The sequence below is a fragment of the Bubalus bubalis genome, chromosome 7, assembly GCF_019923935.1.
Source record: "Bubalus bubalis isolate 160015118507 breed Murrah chromosome 7, NDDB_SH_1, whole genome shotgun sequence".
Lineage (NCBI taxonomy): Eukaryota > Metazoa > Chordata > Mammalia > Artiodactyla > Bovidae > Bubalus > Bubalus bubalis.
In genome coordinates, this window is record NC_059163.1 from 50,910,304 (window position 1) to 50,935,652 (window position 25,349).

At 38.7% G+C, this 25,349-nt stretch overlaps 1 protein-coding gene and 1 non-coding gene across 3 annotated transcripts in view; one reads left to right on the forward strand and one right to left on the reverse strand.

The window, feature by feature from the left end:
• CORIN (corin, serine peptidase) overlaps window positions 1-25,349 on the forward strand; it is a 282,930-nt gene that overhangs the window by 128,641 nt on the left and 128,940 nt on the right. The window lies entirely within an intron of this gene.
• TRNAS-GGA lies at window positions 22,714-22,785 on the reverse strand. Its single transcript has one exon. It is a non-coding gene; the product is annotated as a tRNA-Ser (tRNA).

The following is a 25,349-nucleotide window of genomic DNA, read 5'->3' on the forward strand; positions in this document are numbered from 1 at the left end:
CAGAGATAATTTTGCGACCCCTCCACCTGGGAACATTTGGCAATGTCTAGAGATAATTTGGTTGTCACAACTCTGGGGACAGAAAGAGTTGCTACTGGTAGAGACCCACTATACTGTAAAACATCCTGCAGGGCGTAGGGCAGCTACCCACTCAAACTGTTTGGTCCCAAATGCCAGTAGTGCTCCTTTTGAGAGACTCTAGGTTGGGCGTGATGTTTTGCAAGGTACTTGGCTTCCCTGGTGGCTCAGACCGGTAAAGCGGCTACCTGCAATGCAGGAGACCCGGGTTCGATTCCTGGGTCAGGAAGATGCCCTGGAGAAGGAAATGGCAATCCACTCCAGCACTCTTGCCTGGAAAATCCCATGGATGGAGGAGCCTGCTGGCTCCAGTCCATGGGGTCGCAAAGAGTCAGACACGACTGAGTGATTTCACTCACTTTCTAGTAATAATAATAATACTTCTCATACTCCTGACCTTTAAGGAGTAATATTTAATACTTTAAGGAGTGTTAAGCCTAATTTGGTAGATCTATATATGAGAATGTGAGAAACAATGTAAAAACATTAGTAACTCCATATAACATGCTGACAGACAGAAACTATAGAAGAACACAAGTTAAATGTCAATGGAAAAGAAGTGGAGTCAACGATATAAAGGAGTTCTGAATGTTTGAAAAATGAAGGGTCTCACTTGACACAGAGGAAGCAAGGGGGTGTCCTGGGTAGGCATTCAGCACTGTGGACCTGTGTTGGGTGTCAGGTGTCTATTTAGCCCGTGAAACAAATGATGATTAAAAGTTGACTCCCATCTTAGTTTTCTCCTTCCAACTCGTCAAGTCGTTTGCCCAAGAAAACAGCAGCCTCGCTTTTACCTTGTGAACCCCGTTTTCCTTTCCAAAGTGCTTTCACAGCTGTTAGCTCACTTTGCTTCCAGAGTAAATCTCTGAGGTATTATCATCTTCATTTTATAAATTAGGAAATTGAGGTTCAGAAAGATTATCCCAAGATTATTTTAAATCAGCCCCCCAGTTCTGTTTTCATCCCGGGACCGTCCTGGGATTTGATTATTAATCTTTGAATGCTCCCCTGTGTTACAGCCTCCTTCTCACAAGAGCTTTCAAATGCCTTTTTAGACTGAGTTGAGCCAGAACTCACAACCTGTAACAGCTGCTTTTCCCAATGCACAGCTCTGTAAATTTAATTCATCTTGTCATAGCATCTTTTAAATCAGTCATAGCTCTGAAGATATTTTGTTCTCATATGGAAGGATACTCAGTTGTCTTACCCTTTCTATCTTATATCAATGCCTGGTCCCGTAAAGTAAATAATGTGCTAACGTGATAATGCTGTGGAAACTATTCTCAGAGGTTTTTAAAATAAACATTAGTGTGTGTTTCCATAGTTGACTTGTGAGAACTCAGAGGGCTAAAGGTCAAGGTCCATCAATCATTCTGAGCTTTCTGACTAGTCCTTTACTCTACCTTGTCTGAAATTGTGTATGGAAAGTAGTTTAGAAATAGATCTCTGGTGCCATGAAAGAACTTCAGCTATTTATTCTTTCATTTTCCTCTTCCTTTTCTGAATATCTTATTTGCTTTCTTAGCTTTGGTTGTTGAGATAAACCACTTCAGTATGTTAGCCCCAATACATTGTTGTCTCAAGATCTTAGTAAAACATAATACCCCCTTTCTCATTTTGTGTTGTGAATTCACTTGGGAAAATTACTCTTTCTTTGAGATAGTGTCAATATTTTGCCAGAGGCAGATGATAGAGTTACCAAAATTAGCCACACACTTTTCATTACAATGAATAGTCAAATATAATGAGATTTTCCTAGAACCTCAAATTTTGTAACATTTATAATTTTAAATTATTGACAGCTTAAATTATAAAAGCATTTTCTTTCTTTGATATATAGTTGCTTCTTTTAAGGGCCCCAAACCTAAATCTGAAGACTTTGTTTCAAGCCCTAGTTGTTTTATTTAATAACTGTGTAGTCTTGAAGCAAGTTTCATAAACCCTTTTTATTTCTCTTTCCTCCATTTTATTTTACAGTAGGAATAATACCTGGGTGGTAGAATGGTTTTATGGACTAAATAAAATAATGTATTTGAAAACATTTTGGGAATCCATAATGCACTATGAAAATGTAAACACTTCAGTATAACAGACATTTAAAAACATGTTCTATGGACCATGTAGTCAGTTAGGAACGGAAGGAAAGATGGAATGCAGAATTTTTAAAAAAGCTTATTTATTTGGCTGTATCAGGTCTTAGTTGCCCCTCATGGGATCTCTTTAGTTGCAGCATGTGAGATCTAGTTCCTTTCCAGAGATCCCACCTAGGCCCCGTGCACTGGGAGCATGTAATCTTAGCCACTGGACCAGGGAAATGCTGGCATGCAGACTTTTTAAAGTGCCCATAAGCCCATGGAGAGCTAGACAGATGAGTACAAAGGCAGAGCCTATGATAAGGATTTGAGCACAAATCATATGTTTGGGAGAGGTGTGGACCAGTGGAGGAGTGGGAAGGTGGTTCAAGGGATGGAAGGTGGCCAGTAAAGGTGAATTATGAATCCAGCTACCATTGTGGTCAACTGGGGCTTAATGCCATGGTAAAATCTGGGAAATAGTGTATGATTTGTACAATATGGCTCCAAATTACCCCACTAGAGGGATGAGGAACTGAGGGATACCCTTCCTTCCTTTAGCCTTTGAAGCTGATAAGGATCTACTACAGCCTATAAGTACTATGTCCTGTAAGAGCAGAGACATGGGATTGTGGAGGAGGAAGTCCGAAACCTGGCTGCACCTCACAGAGGAAGGCCTTTGTCTCTGGTTATTTCTCCTTCATCTGTGGCACTCTCTTTGCCTTTGTTTCTAGAACACTGCTCTGTTTTGGTCTGCTTCCCATACTCTGGCCACACATCAGTCTCTCTCCTCCTCTCCTGGCTCCTGAAATATTGATATTCCACAGAACTCTGGTCTCAACCCTATTTTCTCAATAGTCTGTTCATTTTGTCTAGGAAACCTCATAGTTCCTCATAGCCACATAAGTACTAATGACTCTTAAATCTGTACTTCATCCCTAATTTTATTCCACTCCCTCAGGCCTCCAACCTGTATTCCGAAGTCCTTGCTCCAACCTCTCAAGCTACTTTCCCCTAGATCTCCAGGAATTGTCATCCATGTTTCTGAATTCTATGGGAAGTTCTCAGTCTTCCCCTGACTTGACCTCCTGCAACTTTTGCCACCTTTAATCACTCTCTTCATCCAAGATAAACCCTCTAGGCTTCCTGGGAGGTTTTCTTTCTACTTTTGGTCTGTGTGCGTATTCAGTTGCATCTGACTCCTTGTGACCCTCATGGACTGTAGGCCACCAGGATCCTCTGTCCATAGGATTTTCCAGGCAAGAATATTGGAGTAGATTGCCATTTCCTCCTGCCAGGGATCTTCCAGACCCAGAATTCGAACTCGTGTTTCCTGCAAGTCTCCTACACTGTAGGCAGATTCTTTACGTCTGAGCCACCAACAGAATTTCTTTCTACTCTGGCCACCTATTTTCAGCCTCCTTTGATATTTTCTCCTCATTTCTCTCACCTCTAAACACTAGAGTGCCCCAGGGCTCATTTCTTGGATCACTCCTCTTTTTGATGATCTAATTCAGGCTCATGGCTTAAAATACCACCAGACACTGACATCTACCAGCATGGATCTCAAACCCGCACATCCTCTAAACTCTGGGCTTGCATGTATATGTATGCTTGTGCTATATACTCACACCACACACACACACATACTGCTTTCAGCTTTCTAGTTATTTCTACTTGAGTGTCTGCAAAATGTGTTAAGCATAGTAGGTCCTACATACTACCCTGATCTAGTATTGCCCCGACCCCTGCTCTCCTTCAAACCCTCCTCATGTTAGTAAGTAACAACTTCATTCTTCTAGTTGTTTCAGCCAAAAGCCTTGTATCATCCTTGACTTTTCTCTTTCTCTTCCATACCATATCTGATCTTTCAGAAATCTTACTGTCTCTACTCTCAGAATGTACACATAATCCAACCAGTGTTCACTATCTTCATGACAACCCCTGGCTCTGGTCATTTCAGTTCCTGCTTGGATTATCCTTCCACCTCCTTATTAGCATCCTTGCTTGCCGCAGCAGGTTGTTCTCCATACAGAAGCAAAAGGGATCATTTAAACATTTATATCTCTCCTCTCCAAGTTTTCCCATCTCCCTCAATATAAAAGCCACTATCCCTATAACCTTCAGGGCACTCCATCAGTATCATTGCCTCGCATGACTCCAGGGGGGCACCAGTCACACAGAATTCAAGATAAATAGTGCCTGCTAGAGTTGTACAACACAGTCATCCTGCCCTTCATTATCTGGCCCCTATCATCTCTCTGATTTTTCTCTGAATACTTGCCTTTTTGCTCTTAAGGCTCCAACTCCTCTGCCTGCAATGCTCTTCTCCTAGAGATATCTTCTCAGTTCTTTAAAGCACCTGTCTGTAGGGCTGTAACATAGAACATGTTAGGGAGAGTGATCACAGATAAGGGAAGGAAGAGAAGCCATAGGAATAACAGCTATGGTTACTGTTGTGTTTATTTGGGCAGTGATAAAGACTTGGAAGAACCCTTAATAAACTACACAATCAACTTGTCCAGTACTTGAATTTCATTTGGCTGTGAATTGAAACTTGAAGGTTTTAAAAATCATTTAAAGTCCCTAACAATCTCTTTCCATCTATGAACCATGAGGAATGCTCAGCTTGTGGATTTCCTCTGTTTTCTGTGAGAGCCAGTCTTGTTTTGACTTCCCTCCTTCCCATGCCAGCTAAAGAAGCAGTGCCAAATAAAACAGATTTCTTGTTGAGCCTAAGTACTAGCTCTTCTCTTCGGGTTCAGTAATTCTTGTTTATAGATCATTTGAGATTAGGTGTCTATTCTCTGCCAGATATTGCTTTGCTTGAGATGGCACAGTGGTTCCTAAAACATAAATAGAGAGATGTCCTTTCCTCACCTGCTTTCATTCATTCTTCCTCTATTTTCGAGTTAATAGCATGGCTTGGGAGTTGGTAACTCAGAAACCCAATATCATGGGTTGATCCCTGTGCATCTTACAGAATATTATTTTGTTCAGTGGCTGGAGACCAAGGGCATCCACTTTTTGTTCAGTATTGCCTCTTGCTATCAGAAATCCACATCTGTGGTCTTACAGATGATAATAAAATGCAGAAATGTTTACCAACAAAGCAAAAGTTTGATTTTTTTTGATATATGTAATTATAAATTCATAGTGCTAAGCCTATTTTATTTTGGCCAATAAGCAGTCTGACCACTCTAACCAGAATGCTGGTAATTCACATGTGAACAATTCAAAGCCTGATCTATTTTAATTCTATCTCCAGCTTTATATCTCTATGTTGATCAATTGAATCACAGCAGATACATCTTTATAGAACCAGGTAGCTGAATAAAATTGCTGGTTGGTTTTTTTTTTCCACACAATAAAAATATTAGCTTAGTTCTGTTTCATATTTCTCTCTAAAAATTCCTAAGACTGGATACTACCTCAGTCCTTTTGATGGACATAACTCCTTACACTCAGTCAGTTCTCCTTGAAATTGAGCTCCAGGAATGTGGCAATTTCCTGATAATTCAGACATGCTAGAGTTTGAACTCTACACTCTGGGCCACCCACTGAAATTAATGCGTGATTCAGAATCATCTCATCAAAGTCTGAATCTCTTCTGAAATTGCGACTTCATTATGCCAAATAGCATCACGATCTTCATAACTTCAATTCCATTGAGCTCAGCAGTTGGGAAGTAATTGCCATCTCCATTTCATCTGCTCAATCCATATGTTTATTTGGTGTCTAAACCTCTGTGCACATTTAAACAAAATGAGCTAAATCCATATTGAGGAGGCTGTGTATGTGACATAGTATTCAGAGGTTTGGTCTTCCAAATATTTTTGCTTGTGGGACTCTAATAGGGTTTTGAAAAATTATATACCCCTTTCACAATTTTAAGTTAATATTTTAAAACTTTAAATCATGAATGTAAGCAGTTAACAGAGTACAATCTAAAGGATATTATAATAATCGACATTTTAAAAATGAAACTGTTATATTACTCTTTTAAATGTGTTCAGTGGAATTTAAATACCATAGTGACTTGGCACTCATAGCCATTCAAAATTTGCAAGCTCTTCTTTTAATATTGGACAGATATTACATAGCTTCTCTTTTCACACTTCTATTTCCCTTTGCTCACAGAATTTCATTCTGGTGTATTCTTTTTAATGCTTATAATTATTTTTATCACCCTAGAAAAAAGCCATATATGAGAGTGGAAATTATTACTTACAAAAAACTTCTCTCATTTATGAGACTGAGTGTTAGCATTTTGATTAACTTTCTGTAGTAATTGTGACTTAAGTCTATTATGTATAAATAATTACTAAGCTTAAATGTGACATTTGTTGGAAATTCATCTCTCATTGTGTTAGATGGGATGATTTCTTTTTAAAACTGGTTTGTGTAGAGTGGAACAGGGTTTGGCATCAATTCCATTTGTACTTTTTTTGTCTTCTGGATTGTAATGACTTAAAGACTTATCCATATAATCGTTCCTGCTGCTGCTAAGTTGCTTCAGTCGTGTCCGACTCTGTGCGACCCCATAGATGGCAGCCCACCAGGCTCCCCCATCCTTGGGATTCTCCAGGCAAGAACATTGGAGTGGGTTACCATTTCCTTCTCCAATGCATGAAAGTGAAAAGTGAAAGTGAAGTCGCTCAGTCATGTCTGACTCTTAGCGACCCCATGGACTGCAACCTAACAGGCTCCTGTGTCCATGGGATTTTCCAGGCAAGAGTACTGGAGTGGGGTGCCATCACCTTCTCTGATTCATATAATTAAGTACATGGAGATAAAAGGAGTTTACCATAATAATGGTCTTCAATTATTTGAGCAACTTTCCAGGTTAATATCAAAAGTCACATAGTAATAATCTACCATTAAAATTATTAGAGTCTTGGTTTGATTCTTCTCCTGTTTTTGAAAGTAAAAATTGGAAAGCACCTTACTTGCCCATGAATTTATTATCCTGTCATTAGAGTCTTCATGGTCTCAATTTCTGATAATTTTACCAGGATTTATCAAACATCTATTTATTTTATTTATCTAACATCTTTCAGTTAGATCACTTTGTTTAAATCCATATACTGAGAAAGAATTGGGAAACTGAAATATTGTTAATTTCAATTTATCTTTGATAATACAATAATTTTGATGAAAAGCTTTATATGCTATCATATGCATTAAATATATACATCAAAACTTTGAAGCTGTTTATTTGGTTCATTCAATTGACATAGAGTTTACCTAATTGGTAAAGCCAAACTTCATTGTCAAACTAATTGGCCAAATTAGAATGACTTTCTGACAGAAATAAGCTGATTTTTAGTTTATATTAGTGTGTTAGTATATGTCCCTGTGTAAAGTATCTTACTTAACTTCTTAATTTACACAATAAAATTCAGTTTTTTCTTGTGTACAATTCTGTGAATTTTAACACATGCATAGATTCATATAACCATTAACACATCAGGATGCACAATAGTTCTATTACCCAAAATGTGTACTAATGTTATCCTTTGTGATCAAACCCACATTCCATCCCCACTGATCTGCTCTTCAGACTTTCAGTCATACCTTTCCAGGATATCATGTAAATAGAATTACAGTATCTTTTGAGACTAAACTTCTTTCATTTACAGTGATACCTTTAAGATTAATTCATGTTGTTACTTGTATCCACTATTATTTTTACTATTAGTATTTGATTTCTATGTATGATGACTTACTTGCTGTAGGACATTTATTTTTAATGCATACCTGTACCCCAAGCTCAAGCAAGTTTTCCCAAACCTCATCCTGCGTGGCCCTGGGACTCAGCGCCCCTGAGTTGGCATGTCCTCTTAGCTGCCTCCTCTGCAAGATTCCCAGCTACAGCCTAAAGGACATTTTTTATTTCCAACTTTTAGTGATTATGAGTATTATTGCCAGCCATTTACTTAAATTTTTTTAAGCAAATTCCTCCAGGATAAACACCTAGATTGGTAAGTGTTTTATTATATAGGAATTGCCAAACTATTTTCTAGACTGGCTGTTTTGTTTTGCTTTCTCGCCAATAATGTATGTGAATTCCAGTTGTTCCATAATCTCACCGGTGCTTGGTATTGTCCGGTTGATTTGTATTGCTTTTGTGTTAGCTGTTTTAACAGGTATGGAGAGGTATCTCATTGTGGTTTTAATTTGCATTTATTTGATGACTAGTGAATGAGCATCTTTAACATGCTGATTTCCCATTGGTACATCTTCTTTGGTGAAGTGCCCATTCATTTCCTTTGCTCATTTTTTTCCCCCTTGGGTTGTATTTCTTATTGTTGAGTTTTGAGAGTTCTTTGTATATTCTTGGTGGCAAATCTTTTATTGATTATGTGATTTGGAAATATTTTCTCCCAGCCTACACCTGTCTTTTCATTCTCTTCACATTGTCTTTCACTGAGCAGACATTTTTATTTCAATGAAGTCTAATTTATCAATCTTTTTTTGTATGTTACATGCTTTTGTATCAAAGAACTATTTGCCTTACATATGTGCATGAAGATTTTCTCTTATAATTTCTCCTGAGACTTTTATACTTTTCATTTTATTTTGAAATATGGTGAGTTAAATTTTGCATAAAGTGTGAAGTACAGGTCAAGTGGTATTTTCTTTTTGCAAATTGATATCCAATTTTTCTAGGATCACTTGTTGAAAAGACTATCCTTTCCTCATTAAAGTGCTTTTGTACCTTTGTTATGTTAATTTACCATATTCATGTGGGTCTGTTTCTTGATTCTACTCTGTTCCATTCTGTATCTATCCCAAACCATGCTATCTTAATTATTATAGCTTTATCATAAGTGTTAATATCTTGGTGGTGTGAATTTTTCAACTTTGTTCTTATTCAAAATTTATTTTTAAGTTCTAGTGTCTTGCCTTTCTGTATAAATTTTAGAATCAGCTTGTCAAAAAATCCTGCAGTGATTTGATTGGAATTGTGTTAAAGCTACTGATCAGTTTAGGAAGATGTCAATTTGATATCTTAATCATATTGAATCTTTTAAACCATAAGCTTGGTTTATCTTACCATTTATTAGGTCTTCCTTGACTCTGATATCAACATTTTCATTATATAGATTTTGCACATATTTCATTGGATTCTTTTAGAGCTGTTGTAAAAGGTATTGTTTTTATGATATTGGTCTATTTTTCATTGTTTGTTATGGTAAACAGAATTATAAGATACTCTCCATTCCCCTGGAGTATACTCACTGTACCTGTATAATTTCCCTACTTTTGAATGTGGACATGAATTGTGTATATGATATGATAGTCACTTCTGTTATATGTCCCAGCCAACTTTGAGAAAGGTAGAGTATGAATGGAAGGGCTGACATAATCATTTAACCCTTAAACTCTATTCTTGGTCCCTGATCGTTTTTATTATGAAAGATACTGAATTTTATCAAATGCTCTTTTCTGAGTCTGTTATTTTGATCATTTGGTTTTTCTTAGTTTGGTAATCAGATGATTACATTTTTAAAATTTTTTGGATGTTGAATAGCATTGCTTCTGAGGATAAACCCCACTTGGTTGATTATTTTGTGCCTAAAGATGATTTTCCTTGAATTTATTCTATCAGGTTGACAGAAAAACTCATTCATTCCAAACAAACTTTTTGGCCAACCCAATATTAGGGGGCTTCGGACACGACTGAAGCAACTTAGCAGCAGCAGCAGCAGCGGCTGTGATTCTAAAGTCTAAATTTATATCTTTCACTAAATTTAGGAAGTTATAGTCATTTATTTTTCAATTTTCTGAACAAATGTTTCTCATTTCCTTCTTGGATTTTAATGACATCAATGTTAGATCTTTTTATAGTACCCAACTGGTCGCTAAACTTATGTTCATTTTTTTTTTTTTCCAGTCTTTCTTCTCTCTCATGCAGGTTGGATAATCTGTTAATCTATGTTCAAGTTCATTGGCTCTTTCCATTGTCATCTCTGTTCTGCCATTCTGTGGCTTTTAAAAAGAAAGGAACTTAGTTATTGTATTTTTTAGTTCGAAAATTTCTACTTGATTCTTTCTTGAAGTTGTTATTTCTCTACTGAGAACTTCTGTCCTTCCACTCATTTCAAACCTGTTGACCATTACTTCATGGAGCACGTGTATAATAGCTGCTTTAAAGGCTTCGTCAAATAATTCCAACATCTACGTTATCTGAGGGTTTAGTTCAGTTCAGTTCAGTCACTCAGTCGTGTCCGACTGTTTGTGACCCCATGAATCGCAGCACGCCAGGCCTCCCTGTCCATCACCAACTCCCAGAGTTCAATCAGACTCACGTCCATCGAGTCAGTGATGCCATCCAGCCATCTCATCCTCTGTCGTCCCCTTCTCCTCCTGCCCCCAGTCCCTGCCAGCATCAGAGTCTTTTCCAATGAGTCAACTCTTCGCATGAGGTGGCCAAAGTACTGGAGTTTCAGCTTTAGCATCATTCCTTCCAAAGAAATCCCAGGGCTGATCTCCTTCAGAATGGACTGGTTGGATCTCCTTGCAGTCCAAGGGACTCTCAAGAGTCTTCTCCAACATCACACTTCAAAAGCATCGATTCTTCAGCGCTCAGTCTCCTTCACAGTCCAACTCTCACATCCATACATGACCACTGGAAAAACCATAGCCTTGACTAGATGGACCTTTGTTGGCAAAGTAATGTCTCTGCTTTTCAATATGCTATCTAGGTTGGACATAACTTTCCTTCCAAGGAGTAAGCATCTTTTAATTTCATGGCTGCAGTCACCATCTGCAGTGATTTTGGAGCCCAGAAAAATCAAGTCTGCCACTGTCTCCACTGGTTCCCCATCTATTTCCCATGAAGTGATGGGACCAGATGCCATGATCTTCGTTTTCTGAATGTTGAGCTTTAAGCCAACTTGTTCACTCTCCACTTTCACTTTCATCAAGAGGCTTTTTAGTTCCTCTTCACTTTCTGCCATAAGGGTGGTGTCATCTGCATATCTGAGGTTATTGTTATTTCTCCCGGCAGTCTTGATTCCAGCTTGTGTTTCTTCCAGTCCAGCGTTTCTCATGATGTACTCTGCATAGAAGTTAAATAAGCAGGGTGACAATATACAGCCTTGATGTACTCCCTTTCCTATTTGGAACCAGTCTGTTGTTCCATGTCCAGTTCTAACTGTTGCTTCCTGACCTGCATACATATTTCTCAAGAGGCAGGTCAGGTGGTCTGGTATTCCCATCTCTTTCAGAATTTCCCACAGTTTATTGTGATCCACACAGTCAAGGGCTTTGGCATAGTCAATAAAGCAGAAATAGATGTTTTTCTGGAACTCTCTTGCTTTCTCCATGATCCAGCGGATGTTGGCAATTTGATCTCTGGTTCCTCTGCCTTTTCTAAAACCAGCTTGAATATCTGGAAGTTCACGGTTCACATATTGCTGAAGCCTGGCTTGGAGAATTTTGAGCATTACTTTACTAGCATGTGAAATGAGTTGGTGTGTATGTTTTCACTGGGGTTACTGAGAATGTTCTGCTTTTTAGTTTGTCAACCGATTTTGGAGTAACAAGTCGGCATTTTGAGTACATTAGAGATTATAGGCCCTGTTAAAATTCTCTGGAGGATGTTAGTTTCCATTTGTGTTTTGTTGTTTCATAGTCACCTGACCCACTGGGGTTCAGTCATAAGTTCCATTATACTTTCTGTGGGCTTTGGTTCCAATGTCAGTTTAGTTTTCAAAGACTTGGCTGTGCCTCTTGGATCCTTCCCGCATGTATGCCTCCTGTGGACCAGTCTGGTAGCTGGGCCATGCTGACATTGCAGTTTACTTCTCAAAGCTTTTGGTATTATAGTTCAAACCATGTTTATGGATTCATTCTGGGGAATATGCTTAGGACTTCATACACAGCTTCCTCCTCGGTGGCCTCCTGGAAACTCCCTAACTCCCAGGGACCCTTCCTCCTGTTTTTTTTGTTTAAAAAGCTGTAGTTTCATCATCCATTCAGTGTCATGTCCACCTCTGGGGCAAATACACAGCCTAGGCTGTCGCTGCCTCCCCTGTTGTAGACATGCTGCTTTATTACTGGGACCTCCCTCCAAAGGAGGGTCAAGAGAAAAGACACCTCAGGGATTTCCCCATCTGTTTGGCAGGGACGCTCCCTCCCATTTCTCTGACCAGGGAGAGAGTTTCTCTTGACCATGCCTGCTACATAGTTCCATAATTTTACTACCCTGATTCTGTGTTGCAAAATATGGGTGGAAAAAGAAAAACACTAGAAAACACACTTCGTTATTAGTCTTTTTTTTTAATTGAAGTATATTTGACATATAGCATTATATTAGTTTCAAGTGTACAATGTAATGACTTGATATTTGTATTAGTCTATTTTAAGTTAAGTTCCCTTTTCAATCTGCCTGTTATTCCTTCCTTTTCAGATACCAAAGATAACTTGCTTTACGTGTTTTGTTGACAATGTTCAGTTATAATCAGAGGGGTAATGAGGTGGAATATTCTTGTTCCATCTTAACTAGAGCTAGAAGCTTAGACTCTCACTTTCTATCTCTAATTTTAGGATATGTATTTAGGTAGACAGACAGACAAAACTCAAGGCTTTGACACACATTTGCTGTCTGAAGGAAATAAGGACTGTTGCCTTCAGTGCTTCTTCTCTGTGCTCTTTTAGCTTTGCCCATCAAGAGGTTTTCCTTAGGACAATGTATTCTCTGACATTTGAGAGGTGAGGATGCAAGACAGCTAAAGGGAAGGTAGTTTGTATTGTCTACTGTTTGGAACTCCAGAGGTTTTACACTTTAGGATTATATACCACCTCAGGCTTGGAATGGATAAGAGATGTGTTTTTATTTGTTTCAAGTCATTCACCGGACATTCCAAAAGGGGAGGTGAGAAAAGAAAAACTGATGATTTCATTCTTGCATGTGGCCTCAAGTAAAGGCAACTGTAGTAGAGAGGGAAATTAAGGACATGGAAATTGATTCCCTAAAAATCTGCCTGTATGTGCCCATGGAAAGTCTTTGCTTACCCCTAGGGAAGGACCTGCTGCACTTAGAAGATGGCTGTTGTAGAATGATAAAGGCCTGGCTACTCTCCTGGTTCTACTTCTTCAGTGATAATCTGAAGTTGGAAACAGACACATTTAGTGTACATATGAGTCACAAGTGACAGAAAAGGATGTGCATGTACAAGTGACGATATTAGTATATGTGGAAGTGATAACATTAGTGATATGTGATAAGTATCAAGCACGGAGGGCTTCCCAGGTGGCACTAGTGGTAAAGAACCCAGCTGTCAACGCAGAGATGTAAGAGACACGGGGTTCCATTCCTGGGGTCGGGAAGGTCCCCTGAAGGAGGGCATGCAACCCACTCCAGTATTCTTGCCTGGAGAATCCCATGGACAGAGGAGCCTGGTGGGCTATGGTCCATAGGGTCGCAAAAAGTCAGACACAACTGGAGTAAGTTAGCACACATGCACGTATCAAGCACAGAAAAGTGCTGAGTAATTGTGAAGGTGGAATAGTTAGAGGCTGGTGGGGCTAATCTATAGAAATGGCATTTTGATAGAGATTTGTAGAAGGGATGATCAATTACTTTTAAGTTAAGCTTCTCTTGACTGAATATGGTTAAAGGCAGTTATGAAATTAAACAAGAAAAAAAAAAATCCCCAAAGATATAGTGGTCAGACTTTCCAATCTAAATAAGAGAGTCTTAATAATAACATTTAATGGGAATAGCTGTAACAATAATGATATATAACACTTGCTGAGTATTTATTATATATGAAGTGCTGTGCTAAGTGTTTTAGAGACATTTTCTCACAGCAGCACTGTGAGGGTTATGGTTATCCTTCCTGTTACAGCCTGAATGTTTGTGTCCCCCTTCTCAAATTCAAATGTTGAAACTAATTCCCTGTGGAGTGGTACTAGGAGGTGGAGACTTTGGGGAAGTAATTGGGTTTAGATGAGATTGTCAGGGTGGATCCCATGATGGGATGTAACCTTTTTTTTTTTTAAAAGAAAAAGACCAATATTTATTAGTGCTTAGAGAAATGTGGCAAACCCTGAAGAGAAGCCAAAGTGTCCTTTTTAAGAAAAGAGCCCAGAACTTGCTCTGTCCCTGAGCACACACCAAGGAAGGCCATGTGAGAACATAAATCAGGTGGGCCCCCACCAGGAATCTAACCCTGCTGGCACCCTAATCTTAAGCTTCCCGAATCACGAAAAATAAATATTTTTTGTTTAAGCAACCCAGTTTGCAGATTGTTATGGCCACATGAACTGGCTGAGACACTGCTCATTTTGTAGGTGAGAGAGCTGATGCTTAGAGAGGTTAAATAACTTGCTCAAAATTATAGAGGCAGGACTTGACAGAGCTGATATTTGAACCTGTTTTGATCTGGGCCTGTTAAGAGTTCAAAGACCTAGAATGACCCTGTTATAAAACATAGTGCACTCATTTTAAGAGAAGAAAAGAGGATTTCTACATGCATCTAACTTAATAGCATTCAGAATGAGCACAAAGTGCTGTGTGTGAAGACTACTTATTTAAAAATCACTCCTTGCAGGTACTTAGAATAAAGATTAGACCTATCACATTAGGCCCACAAAACAAGGAAAGGGTTTATTTTATGCAGAAAGTATATGTTGTATAGGGACATTTCTGTGTATATGTACATGTGTCTATATAAAACACACAATTGCATATATTAAGCAAATACCTTAACTTAATATCAGTAACCTCAGATATGTAGATGACACCACCCTTATGGCAGAAAGTGAAGAGGAACTAAAGAGCCTCTTGATGAAAGTGAAAGAGGAGAGTGAAAAAGTTGGCTTAAAGCTCAACATTCAGAAAACGAAGATCATGGCATCCGATCCCATCACTTCATGGGAAATAGATGGGGAAACAGTGGAAACAGTGTCAGACTTTATTTTGGGGTGCTCCAAAATCACTGCAGATAGTGACTGCAGCCATGAAATTAAAAGACGCTTCCTCCTTGGAAGGAAAGTTATGACCAACCTAGATAGCATATTCAAAAGCAGAGACATTACTTTGCCAACAAAGGTTCGTCTAGTCAAGGCTATGGTTTTTCCTGTGGTTGTGTATGGATGTGAGAGTTGGACTGTGAAGAAAGCTGAGCACCGAAGAATTGATGCTTTTGAACTGTGGTGTTGGAGAAGACTCTTGAGAGTCCCTTGGACTGCAAGGAGATCCAACCAGTCCATCCTAAAGGAGATCAGTTCTGGGTGTTCATTGGAAGGACTGATGCTGAAGCTGAAACTCCAGTACTTTGGCCACCTCATGCGAAGAGTTGACTCATTGGAAAAGACTCTGATGTTGGGAGGGATTGGGGGCAGGAGGATAAGGGGACGACAGAGGATGAGATGGCTGGACGGCATCACCGACTTGATGGACGTGAGTCTGAGTGAACTCTGGGAGTTGGTGATGGACAGGGAGGCCTGGCGTGCTGCGATTCATGGGGTCACAAAGAGTCAGACACGACTGAGTGACTGAACTGAACTGAACTGAATAATTTGTGATTAGATATGCAATGGTTACCTGTACATACCCCATCAGCTTCTCTCTCTTGTATTCTTTATGGGAATGTCTCTACTTTTCTTTTTATTTCTCATGGTTGGCCTTTTGAATAAATCTGAACACAGGACAAAAAGTGGCTGTTCAGTTTATAACTGCTGCTATTGACCTAATAGCAGTTCTCCTGAACTCTAAAGAGGAGTTTAGAGTTTTGCTCTCAGGCTCCTTCAACAAGATGTCAGAAATGTGTGGCTTAATTCAGGCTAAGACTCTGCACTGAAAATAAGTGCCTGCTGGTAGTCTTCTAATTGAAGAAAACATACAATGCTCAGATCTGCTCGGTATAGAATAGGAGTGATAAAAATAAAAGAGCTTCAAAATATTTTTGTTTCATGAAATCTTTTATTCTGCCAGTCAAATACAGAGGCAGATATGAATGCACTGACCTTTTATTTATTTCTGTTATCTGTAGCACATTTTTGCTATTTTTATGAAGCAAAGCCTTACAAGTTGATTTGACTGGAGCAATATGAAGTAAGATGCAAGACAACGTACTTTCTAGCAAGAAAGCAACAGCTGTATCTCGGACCCTGGTCCACTAAAATCAACTCAAATGTGAAAAACAATGTTCTCGATGAGGTGTAAAGTTCATCACTCAAAAATCTTGAGAGTCTTTGGCAGTTACTCTGTCCACTCAGTAGCATATGGAAGGTCTGAAAGAGTTAATGTTTTCTGAAATTGCTTCATGTACCCAGCCAGTGGCCCCACAGGACCTGGCTTTTTACACTATAGGATTTTATGAAATACTATTCTTTGGAGTGGCTAAGCGGTTTCCAATTTTCTCAATTTGGATTTCAGAAGACCCTCTGCTAAGAGTAACTTTTGAATAGAGGATTTTTACAGATTTTTGTGGATACAATCTAAAGACTGGAAAGTTTCTTGCTTAATTGCAAAACTCAACAGCCAGGGGATTAACATTTGAATGTTGTAACAATACATATTTATCTTGTTGTTCTGATAGAAAACCAACTGTTTCATATGATGCAATAGCCCGTTTAGAAGAGCAGATTACTAGAAAAATTTAGGTAAAGGGGAATTATTTTTATGTTCCTTCTGTCTTCTCGGAACTCGGCTTAAAAGAAATGCACTCACGCCTTCTTTCAGCAGTTATGGAGCATCACCTATGTGCCATTCATGTGTGCAGCAAAGGGGCTTGGCATGCCTACCGTGTGTTGGGATTGTTTCTGGCACTGGGGATTCAGGAGTAAACACGGCAAGTCCTTGTGCTGAAGGACTCATACACTGGAGATTTGTGACCCACTGGGGAGCGGAAAAGGCAGAAGGAATGATAAGTAAATGTTTGGTTGGGAACAGGTAGAAGGTGGTGGTGGTCTTAGTTCCCAGCCAGAGATTGAATTCAGGCTGCAGCGATGAGAGTGCTGAATCCTAACCGCTAGACCAGTGGCTAGTGACAAGGCCCTGTCCCATACTGCTTTGCAGAAAATGATTTTCCACAAAGAAATGGAAAGTAACGAAACAAGTAAAGTGTTTAGTAGGAGGAAAAAGGGTACATATGAATAGGCACACACAGGCTGGTTCGGAGAGAAAGTTCCACTCTTGTGGTAGTTTGAATCACTATTTCTTTTGAGTTTTCTTCGATCAGTCATCTTGCTTTACCCGGTTCTGAGTTCATATTTGGTGTATCTCAAGGTCCTCCCATTTGTCTGCACACATCGCTTAGCCAAGATGGAGTCTAGTGAAGAGGCTTATGGGTAGGTTGACATCACTTCTCTTTTGCTCTCCAAGGAGCCTTTTTGTGCATGTATAGTTGGGAAGGTCTTCTTGACCTTGATAATGAGAAATATGTGGTCTTTGTCTTTTATCTGGGCAGGGCTCAGCGCCTCCTTCTCTTCATCCTGGATTATTTGTCCACAGGCACAAACTCCAGCTGCTCAGCCTGGGGCCCATCTGTCTCCTGCCTCAGTGGTTGTACCATTTGTCCAAGTAGAGGCTACAGGGAACAGAATAGTTCAGGAGAAAGAACCATCTGGACTTGTGAATTTCCTGGTTAGGTCGTTGCGTGGAGGGTACCAGGAGAGAGGTTTGAGGTGGGGGAACAAGAGCTTGGATGCATGTGTTGGGCCGAAATCAAAGAAGGTGTATGAGCTTATGGAGGGTGAATGTGAAGCACAGAGGAAGGACGCAGAAAGGGGACAGACTTCAGGACATTTAAAGGGCAAATTGCAAAAACAGTTGTGATGTCATCTGTCTTCCTCTGAGATTCAAATGAGTTGTGAGAAATGACCTGACTCATCTTTTAACTATAACACAGGCTAAGGAATGTTAAATCTTCTGCTTTAGTTGTTTTCTTTCCTTGCTCTTATTTTTTCCCCAGTTGATTATGAAACAGGTTGGTGCCCTACTAGCCTCAGGAAAATTGGAATGAAGTCACACTGGGACTCTGGGAAATTGTTTGTATAAAAAGCATGGTGCATTATATTCTATAGGAAAATAGAAAATGTGTGTAAATAAACATGTTTGGTTTAAAAATTAGATTTTATTGGTTTACAGCTCAAGTTAGGTTACAGTGACAATTGTCATCTGTTAAAAACAATAGATATAGTAATAACAATAGCACCACCGAAAATAATAATAACTAACTTAATGCATGCATGCTGGGTGCCAGTTACTAAGTCTCATTTAAGTTACTTTTTTTTTTTTTTCCACTTAATTTTCTACGTAATATAGTGGATGTATACTGTTATCCTTATCTGTAAGATAAGGACACTGAGGCTCATCATTTCAGGATATTTCTTGACAAAACAACCATGACACTGAGTATGTTTTTGAATGAAAGAATGAATGAAGGTGCTTTTAGCAATGAAGAAAGTAACTTAAGGGCATGGAATTATTCCAGGCTTTTACATTGCAGCTAGGAGTCTCATTAAGATTAGTATTATGAGCAACAAAATAAACAAACTGATAGCAATGTATATTACAGAAAGGGGGAATGGACTTTGAGAAGCTAAGTCTAGTGAGATAGTGATTTGTGTCACTAATGTTGTGTGTCCATCTTAGCATTTGGTGCCAAGTCAGATGCCTGAGTCAGATGCCCAACGGAGAAGGCAATGGCGACCCACTCCAGTACTCTTGCCTGGAAAATCCCATGGATGGAGGAGCTGCAGTCCATGGGGTCGCTGAGAGTCAGACACGACTGAGCGACTTCACTTTCACATTTTCACTTTCATGCATTGGAGAAGGAAATGGCAACCCACTCCAGTGTTCTTGCCTGGAGAATCCCAGGGACGGGGAAACCTGGTGGGCTGCCGTCTATGGGGTCGCACAGAGTCAGACACGACTGAAGTGACTTAGCAGCAGCAGCAGCAGATGCCCAAAGGCCATTCTGCCTGGCTGGCTGAACTCTAGTCTACCCTTATTCCTACTTGGGATATTATGCTCATTTGCAGCCTTGTTCTCCCTCCCCTGTGCTGTCTCTGTTCCCCCTCCAAAGTTCATTGCCAGTTTATCACTCTTATGTTGTGTACAGGGCTGTCTGTATTTTTGTTCCTCTCATATCTGGTACTTAGCCTTCTCAGTTTCTTCCAGTCCTGGCATGATTCCCTAAACAATATCAACTGTAACTCCTATAATCAGCAGTCACAAAATGTAATAGAGTGTCTCTTTACCCCTATATTTAAATGTCATGCCAATGCTTTATCTTTTATTCTGTGTCATGCCTCATATAGGTCTCATAGATTGAACCTGAATGACTAAAATACTGGAGAAATTTGTCACTGGGCTCCTGATCCCAATATTTTTTGTACAGGGCAAATACCATTAGATTACAAAATAAAACCAAGGAAATAAAAGCAGTTGGCCATTTTACCTCACACGTTTAACTTAGATTTCATTTGAAGGAAAGAAGTAGGTTGTGGAAAGTGATCTGAGCCTGCTTGGAGGCGTGAGAGATAGTATGGATGAAGGATGGGGGCCAGTGAAAGGAAGGGCTGAATGAAGGATTTCTCTGCTGGAAGAATACAAACTGGTGAGAGAGGAAATGAAAGCTGGGAAAACTGGAGGGGGCCTTTGAAGTGGAGAATTGGGAGTCTGCACTTGATAAGGAGAACAATGGTGAGGCCATTGGCGGGGTGGGGTGACCTGGTCAAAGCTGTGGGTGAGAAAAAACATTTTTCACCAACCGGTAAAATTGAATATGTACCGGTTTTGCATGCTTGAGTTGTCTATTAGGGCCATTGTTGTTGCTGTGAAAAACCCTGAAGGACATTACAATAGAAAATAAATGAGAAAAATCTATGGTTCTGAGATTTCTGAGTTTCAACACAAAAACATTACTTTTCCCTTCAGGAAACTAATTGCAACTTGTCGTCTTCTTCAAAGGCAAGCATCTTTTTGGACTTGGCCAATTTAATTTTTTTTTTTTAATTTGCTTTAGTTGTGATGTTTGTAATATTATTTCTATAGAAATTTTGTTTATAACATCAGAGCTAATAGGGATTTCTCTACTTTGTATTGTAGAGAATATATTCTCTATTTTTTCCAACACATTATCCTTTCAGTTAACATTTAAAAGTGGCCTTATTTTCATTTACTTTTTAGTAATATTTGTAAAGCATTAGCATTCTTGTGTGATAATTGAAGCCATCTTTTTTTAAGCTGATGCACAGAAATAAATGCCTATTATCTAGGTTGGAAAACTGAAACTTTTCTCATAGCTGTATTTAGCTATAAGTTATAACTGATTGCAATTTATAAATCATTAATTATCATTTATGTAATTAATAATAATTATAAATAGTAAAAGAACTATATATACATTCATATATATACACATATATATGTGAAAAATACTGTTCTCTGTGATTTAACATAGAGTTGGATCAAAAAGGAAATGACACTGGACTAAAATACCCAGGCAATGACTCTAATTGTGTTTCTGATAGAAAACAAAGGTGTTTAAATGCTTTTTGACTAATATAACCCTATTGACTCAGAACTGTTGAGTTGCAGAAGTTGTGTACATATACAATCATGTTTGTTATTTTATAGAGTCGCTTATACAACTCTATGTGTCATTGTTTAAAGAGTTGATTTTACAAAGGCAAATAATTAAAACACATTGGATAAAAGAAAAAACTTTCATATTTGCAAGTCAGTTCTCTTGTTTATTGATGCAACTTCATATGCCTTTCTTCTTCCAAAATCATGCAGTGAAACCAAAGTCTAGGTGTGTGGAAAGCCCAAGGACAAATCAAATATTGGAAAATCACAGTTGTTTGCACTAAGCACTGAATACTCCAAATGAGTCATTGTATAAACTGAACAGATGTTGGGAGCAAGTTGGCACGCTGTAATGAACCTCATTTTCATCGTATATCATTGGGTTATTCTTTGGCGCCTCCAAGGGTAGATGTGCTTTCTATACAACCAATTTACTACTAGGCAGCAACATAAACAGTAGGGAAAACAGAGTACTACATTTAGTTCAATTGAGTATGTCAAATGACAATTTGAATAGCTTCCTTAAAATTCAGATGTTGAAAAAAAGTCTTCTACTTCTTTCCTTTCACTTCAGGGAGGATACGTTATGCCAAACAGATGCAGAGTTTAAACTACTCTCAAAGGCTCCCTTGAGGAAGTTTGAACAATATTCCTTGGCAAACCTATTCCAATCTGTCATACTTTTTAGCAATAGGAAATTGGCCCCTGCCTTTTATTGCAGCTTTTTTTTTTTTTTTTTTGCACTAGCTCTTAATGGAGCAGAAAAGGCATTTGGGCACCTTCTTCCATGAGATCTCCCTTTATGTGTCTAAAGAATATTAAGAAGATTATGTTATCAAACCAGTATCACCAGGCGGTCCTGACACAAGGCCAGATATACTTTAGGTGTGTTCTTGTTTCTAGTAGATTATTCCTATGTCCATGATCGTACTCTTTGATTCTTGTTTCTGGTAAATGATTCCTATTTCCATGATCATAATCTTGATTCTGATATTAAAGATGTTCCCTTGGTGAGATAGTGATATGTTTTCAGTATTAATTTCTGCAGGTTAGAGAACTTTGGTTTTTTTCCCTAGTGTTTTATGTTTTAGATATTCTAACTGAAATAAATTATATCATTTAACATTTACTATTTTGCTGTCTTCATGGATCTTATTTAGACAAGATCATTTAAAATCCCCACTCTTTGAAAGGCCTCCTATTTTATTAGTTTCTTTCTTGCATTATCCCAATAATTACTCAAGAATTATAATGGTCTTAAGGCCAGGACTGATTCTTATCAAACATCATTTAAAATATTAGTCACAATAGCAACATATATATGCATATATATATATATCAGTTCAGTTCAGTCTCTCAGTCATGTCCGACTCTTTGTGACCCCATGAATCACAGCACGCCAGGCCTCCCTGTCCATCACCAACTCCTGGAGTTCACTCAAACTCATGTCCATCAAGTCAGTGATGCCATCCAGCCATCTCATTCTCTGTCGTCCCCTTCTCCTCCTGCCCCCAATCCCTCCCAGCATCAGAGTCTTTTCCAATGAGTCAACTCTTCGCATGAGGTGGCCAAAGTATTGGAGTTTCAGTTTTAGCATTATTCCTTCCAAAGAACACCCAGGATTGATCTCCTCTAGAATGGACTTGTTGGATCTCCTTGCAGTCCAAGGGACTCTCAAGAGTCTTCTCCAATACCACAGTTCAAAAGCATCAATTCTTCAGCACTCAGCTTTCTTCACAGTCCAACTCTCACATCCATACATGACCACTGGAAAAACCATAGCCTTGCCTAGACGGACCTCTGTTGGCAAAGTAATGTCTCTGCTTTTGAATATGCTGTCTAGGTTGGTCATAACTTTCCTTCCAAAGAGTAAAGTGAAAGTAAAGTCGCTCAGTCATGTCCGACTCTTTGTGACCCCATAGACTGTAGCCTACCAGGCTCCTCCTTCCATGGGATTCTCCAGGCCAGAGTACTGGAGTGAGTTGCCATTTCCTTCTCCAGGGGATCTTCCCGACCCAGGGATTGAACCTGGGTCTCCTGCATTCCAGGCAGACGCTTTAACCTCTGAGCCACCAGGGAAGCCCCAAGGAGTAAGTGTCTTTTAATTTCATGGCTGCAATCACCATCTGCAGTGATTTTGGAGCCCCCAAAAATAAAGTCTGACACTGTTTCCACTGTTTCCCCATCTATTTCCCATGAAGTGTTGGGACCAGATGCCATGATCTTCATTTTCTGAATGTTGAGCTTTAAGCCAACTTTTTCACTCTCCTCTTTCACTTTCATCAAGAGGCTTTTTAGTTCCTCTTAAAATCAACTTTCTGAGTTCTCTTATTGTCATCCAGTTTTTTACTGTATGAATAGATTTGTTGATTTGAAATCACACCCATCATTTTCCTTTATCTAAAGAGTCTGTCAGTTTGTTCTAGATTAGGAACAGCAAATTACAACCCCTGAACTAGATACAATCTGCAGCCTGTTTTGTAAATAAAGTTTTATTGAAACACATCCACGCCCTTTCATTTACATATTATCTATGACTACTTTTGCTCCACGATGGCATAAACAATTGAAATAGAGATTGTATTCATTGCAAAGCCTAAAAAATTTACTCTGTGGCCCTTTAGAGAAAAAATTTGCCAACTTCTGTTCTAGATTAATATGTATTTGCTTGAGAGCCTTGGATTAGACACTAGAAAATCTGGGCTCCAATTCTGCCTCTTCTTTCTAATTAGCTCTGTGACTTTGGCCAAGTCAAACTTCCTCATCTTTAGGATGGAGAGGGAGAGGCAGGACTGTAGGATGCCAGTCTCTTCCAGTTTTAAAATTCCAAAAACCTAATTAGCTCTATTTTACCTAAAATAAGTTAAAATTGATTTTTTTTCTTATGGATTGAATTTTGGGTTTTTCATAATCCCTCTTGAGCATGTTAGATGTACATAAAAATTTCCATACGTGTTTCATGATTTTAAAATAATGTAGCTCACCTGTATGAGCTCTACATGTGCCAAGTATAGGGGTAGGCACTTTGCCTTATTTTGTTTTAGTCTTCAGAATACCTGTCTATAGTGGGTATGAATGTTCACACTGCTTATCAGAGGCAGAGCTGGGACTTGAACCCACTTTTGGTAAAGCTCCATGCTCTTTCCACTGTAGCAAAATGATCTCTTTTCCTGTGCTATTTCTATTTTAGTTCAGTAATTTCTATATAAATCAGCTGCTCACTTATCCAGAGGTTACCGCCCAAATTATTCAGAACACAATCAATAATTAAAATATAAAAATGCATAAAAGATGAACAACCAAACAGATGTCCACTCTACCATTAAAAATATTTCCCAAGGTCTTTCATAGCATGTTCACTTTTACTTTGGAAACAAATCTAAAAACTGGCTTTTTTCTTTCTTTTTTTTTTTTTGGTTTCCCAAATCTGTAATTAATGGCGAAAAATTGTAAATGAAGGTGGATAGAACTACTGGTGCAGGTATCTCTACATCAGTAGAGATGCTGACCCCTGAACTGATATACAGTTCCCTGGTGGTTCAGATGGTAAAGCGTTTGTCTACAATGCGGGAGACCCGAGTTCGATCCCTGGATTGGGAAGACCCCCTGGAGAAGGAAATGGCAATTCACTCCAGGACTACTGCCTGGAAAATCCCATGGACAGAGGAGCCTGGTAGGCTATAGTCCATGGGGTTGCAAAGAGTCGGACGCAACTATGGCAAGAGCCTAAAGCAGGCAGTAGTTTTAGGCAGCTTAGCATAGGGCCTGATTTCCCCCCAGTAACTCTCCGCCTGGCACTGAGAAATGATGCTCATTGTAAAGACCCTGGGGCAGCAAAGAAATGTTATAACTTAGCATTCTCCATTTAATAAGGTGGAGAACAATTGTTCTATTTTACTGAGCTTTAATAAAATTATGAAAGATGTTAGGAATCTTGAAGAGAAACACTTTAGCTATTTGAATTTTTCTCTATGTGAAATATTTTCTTCCTTAAAAATGCTGAACAAATGAAATATTACCCTGTCCAGACTTAAGAAATCTTTCTGCAGATATTCACTATTTTGCCTCCTTTTCCTGGTCTTTTTTATTGTCTTATTCATTGTTCAATCTCTGAAAACAGGACTCTAGAGATAAGTAATTAATTAAAAGTCTGCCTTTGCAGTTTCATCTATTACCAGATTTTCTCCACACCTAATTAAGTCTCAAGGTTTTCCATTATCTTTTTATTCCCAATAGCTTTCAAGAAGGTTTATTGTTTTCCTTTTGCTTTTTAATTTTTTTTCAAAGTAGAAGCCTATTTTCTTCTTGAGTTTTAAAAAACCGTCTTGCACTGATTCATTGTGTATTGTTGCTTGTAAAGTTAATCTTGTGAGAAGGTGAACTTATTTCTACTGCCAGGCTCTTGTGGGGTTGAGAGGAGTGAATTTGGTAGCTTTTTTGTGTCTCTCTTATACTCACTTCTTGCTTTTGTCTTTTTAAATTTTAATTTAAATTAAATTTTATTTTTTATTGAAGTATAGTTGATTTCAAATGTTGTGTTTTGAATCAGGTCTACAGCAAAGTGATTCAGATATATATATATATATATATATATATTCTTCTTCAGATTCTTTTCCCTTATAGGTTATTACAAAATATTGAGT